The following is a 4,197-nucleotide window of genomic DNA, read 5'->3' as shown; positions in this document are numbered from 1 at the left end:
CTTGTAGTTCTCCTTATTGTAGTTCTCTTGTTATCTTGTAGTTCTCTGTGATCTTGTAGTTCTCCTGTTATCTTGTAGTTCTCCTGTTATCTTGTAGTTCTCCTGTGATCTTGTAGTTGTCATTTGATCTTGTAGTTCTCTTGTGATCTTGTAGTTCTCCTGTGATCTTGTAGTTCTCATGTGATCTTGTAGTTCTCCTTATTGTAGTTCTCTTGTGATCTTGTAGTTCTCTTGTGATCTTGTAGTTCTCTGTGATCTTGTAGTTCTCCTTATTGTAGTTCTCTTGTGATCTTGTAGTTCTCCTTATTGTAGATCTCTTGTGATCTTGTAGTTCTCCTGTTATCTTGTAGTTCTCCTTTGATCTTGTAGTTCTCTTGTGATCTTGTAGTTCTCTTGTGATCTTGTAGTTCTCATGTGATCTTGTAGTTCTCTTGTGATCTTGTAGTTCTCCTGTAATCTTGTAGTTCTCCTGTGATCTTGTAGTTCTCTGTGATCTTGTAGTTCTCCTTATTGTAGTTCTCTTGTGATCTTGTAGTTCTCCTTATTGTAGTTCTCTTGTGATCTTGTAGTTCTCCTGTGATCTTGTAGTTCTCTTGTGATCTTGTAGTTCTCCTGTGATCTTGTAGTTCTCTGTGATCTTGCAGTTCTCATGTGATCTTGTAGTTCTCTTGTGATCTTCTTGTGATCTTGTAGTTCTCTTGTGATCTTCTTGTGATCTTGTAGTTCTCTTGTGATCTTGTAGTTCTCATGTGATCTTGTAGTTCTCTTGTGATCTTGTAGTTCTCATGTGATCTTGTAGTTCTCCTGGAATCTTGTAGTTCTCTTGTGATCTTGTAGTTCTCCTTATTGTAGTTCTCTTGTGATCTTGTAGTTCTCATGTGATCTTGTAGTTCTCCTGTTATCTTGTAGTTCTCCTGTGATCTTGTAGTTCTCCTGTGATCTTGTAGTTCTCTGTGATTTTCTAGTTCTCTTGTGAGCTTGTAGTTCTCATGTGATCTTGTAGTTCTCTTGTGATCTTCTTGTGATCTTGTAGTTCTCTTGTGATCTTGTAGTTCTCATGTGATCTTGTAGTTCTCCTGTGTTCTTGTAGTTCTCATGTGATCTTGTAGTTCTCCTTATTGTAGTTCTCTTGTGATCTTGTAGTTCTCTTGTGATCTTGTAGTTCTCTGTGATCTTGTAGTTCTCCTTATTGTAGTTCTCTTGTGATCTTGTAGTTCTCCTTATTGTAGTTCTCTTGTGATCTTCTAGTTCTCCTGTGATCTTGTAGTTCTCCTGTTATCTTGTAGTTCTCCTGTGATCTTGTAGTTCTCCTGTTATCTTGTAGTTCTCCTGTGATCTTGTAGTTCTCATGTGATCTTGTAGTTCTCTTGTGATCTTGTAGTTCTCCTGTGATCTTGTAGTTCTCATGTGATCTTGTAGTTCTCCTTATTGTAGTTCTCTTGTGATCTTGTAGTTCTCTTGTGATCTTGTAGTTCTCTGTGATCTTGTAGTTCTCCTTATTGTAGTTCTCTTGTGATCTTGTAGTTCTCCTTATTGTAGTTCTCTTGTGATCTTGTAGTTCTCCTGTTATCTTGTAGTTCTCCTTTGATCTTGTAGTTCTCTTGTGATCTTGTAGTTCTCCTGTGATCTTGTAGTTCTCTGTGATCTTGTAGTTCTCATGTGATCTTGTAGTTCTCATGTGATCTTGTAGTTCTCTTGTGATCTTGTAGTTCTCCTGTGATCTTGTAGTTCTCCTGTGATCTTGTAGTTCTCTGTGATCTTGTAGTTCTCCTTATTGTATTTCTCTTGTGATCTTGTAGTTCTCCTTATTGTAGTTCTCTTGTGATCTTGTAGTTCTCCTGTGATCTTGTAGTTCTCTTGTGATCTTGTAGTTCTCCTGTGATCTTGTAGTTCTCTGTGATCTTGTAGTTCTCATGTGATCTTGTAGTTCTCATGTCATCTTCTTGTGATCTTGTAGTTCTCTTGTGATCTTGTAGTTCTCATGTGATCTTGTAGTTCTCTTGTGATCTTGTAGTTCTCATGTGATATTGTAGTTCTCCTGTGATCTTGTAGTTCTCTTGTGATCTTGTAGTTCTCCTTATTGTAGTTCTCTTGTGATCTTGTAGTTCTCTTGTGATCTTGTAGTTCTCTTGTGATCTTGTAGTTCTCATGTGATCTTGTAGTTCTCCTGTGATCTTGTAGTTCTCTTGTGATCTTGTAGTTCTCCTTATTGTAGTTCTCTTGTGATCTTGTAGTTCTCTTGTGATCTTGTATTTCTCTGTGATCTTGTAGTTCTCCTGTGATCTTGTAGTTCTCCTGTTATCTTGTAGTTCTCTTGTGATCTTGTAGTTCTCTTGTTATCTTGTACTTGTCCTTATTGTAGTTCTCTTGTGATCTTGTAGTTCTCCTTATTGTAGTTCTCTTGTGATCTTGTAGTTCTCCTGTTATCTTGTAGTTCTCTTGTGATCTTGTAGTTCTCTTGTGATCTTGTAGTTCTCCTTATTGTAGTTCTCTTGTGATCTTGTAGTTCTCTTGTGATCTTGTATTTCTCTGTGATCTTGTAGTTCTCCTATGATCTTGTAGTTCTCCTGTGATCTTGTAGTTCTCTTGTGATCTTGTAGTTCTCCTGTGATCTTGTAGTTCTCATGTGATCTTGTAGTTGTCTTATGATCTTGTAGTTCTCATGTGATTTTGTAGTTTTCTTGTGATCTTGTAGTTCTCATGTGATCTTGTAGTTCTCCTTATTGTAGTTCTCTTGTGATCTTCTAGTTCTCCTGTGATCTTGTAGTTCTCCTGTTATCTTGTAGTTCTCCTGTGATCTTGTAGTTCTCCTGTTATCTTGTAGTTCTCCTGTGATCTTGTAGTTCTCCTGTGATCTTGTAGTTCTCTGTCATCTTGTAGTTCTCCTTATTGTAGTTCTCTTGTGATCTTGTAGTTCTCCTTATTGTAGTTCTCTTGTTATCTTGTAGTTCTCTGTGATCTTGTAGTTCTCCTGTTATCTTGTAGTTCTCCTGTTATCTTGTAGTTCTCCTGTGATCTTGTAGTTGTCATTTGATCTTGTAGTTCTCTTGTGATCTTGTAGTTCTCCTGTGATCTTGTAGTTCTCATGTGATCTTGTAGTTCTCCTTATTGTAGTTCTCTTGTGATCTTGTAGTTCTCTTGTGATCTTGTAGTTCTCTGTGATCTTGTAGTTCTCCTTATTGTAGTTCTCTTGTGATCTTGTAGTTCTCCTTATTGTAGATCTCTTGTGATCTTGTAGTTCTCCTGTTATCTTGTAGTTCTCCTTTGATCTTGTAGTTCTCTTGTGATCTTGTAGTTCTCTTGTGATCTTGTAGTTCTCATGTGATCTTGTAGTTCTCTTGTGATCTTGTAGTTCTCCTGTAATCTTGTAGTTCTCCTGTGATCTTGTAGTTCTCTGTGATCTTGTAGTTCTCCTTATTGTAGTTCTCTTGTGATCTTGTAGTTCTCCTTATTGTAGTTCTCTTGTGATCTTGTAGTTCTCCTGTGATCTTGTAGTTCTCTTGTGATCTTGTAGTTCTCCTGTGATCTTGTAGTTCTCTGTGATCTTGCAGTTCTCATGTGATCTTGTAGTTCTCATGTGATCTTGTAGTTCTCATGTGAACTTGTAGTTCTCTTGTGATCTTCTTGTGATCTTGTAGTTCTCTTGTGATCTTCTTGTGATCTTGTAGTTCTCTTGTGATCTTGTAGTTCTCATGTGATCTTGTAGTTCTCTGTGATCTTGTAGTTCTCATGTGATCTTGTAGTTCTCCTTATTGTAGTTCTCTTGTGATCTTGTAGTTCTCATGTGATCTTGTAGTTCTCCTGTTGTCTTGTAGTTCTCCTGTGATCTTGTAGTTCTCCTGTGATCTTGTAGTTCTCTGTGATTTTCTAGTTCTCTTGTGAGCTTGTAGTTCTCATGTGATCTTGTAGTTCTCATGTGATCTTGTAGTTCTCATGTGATCTTGTAGTTCTCTTGTGATCTTCTTGTGATCTTGTAGTTCTCTTGTGATCTTGTAGTTCTCATGTGATCTTGTAGTTCTCCTGTGTTCTTGTAGTTCTCATGTGATCTTGTAGTTCTCCTTATTGTAGTTCTCTTGTGATCTTGTAGTTCTCTTGTGATCTTGTAGTTCTCTGTGATCTTGTAGTTCTCCTTATTGTAGTTCTCTTGTGATCTTGTAGTTCTCCTTATTGTAGTTCTCTTGTGATCTTCTAGTTCTC

This window comes from Labrus mixtus, unplaced genomic scaffold (assembly GCF_963584025.1).
Source record: "Labrus mixtus unplaced genomic scaffold, fLabMix1.1 SCAFFOLD_44, whole genome shotgun sequence".
Taxonomy (NCBI): domain Eukaryota; kingdom Metazoa; phylum Chordata; class Actinopteri; order Labriformes; family Labridae; genus Labrus; species Labrus mixtus.
The sequence above is the reverse complement of the archived record's forward strand: the minus strand, read 5'-3'. Positions refer to the sequence as shown.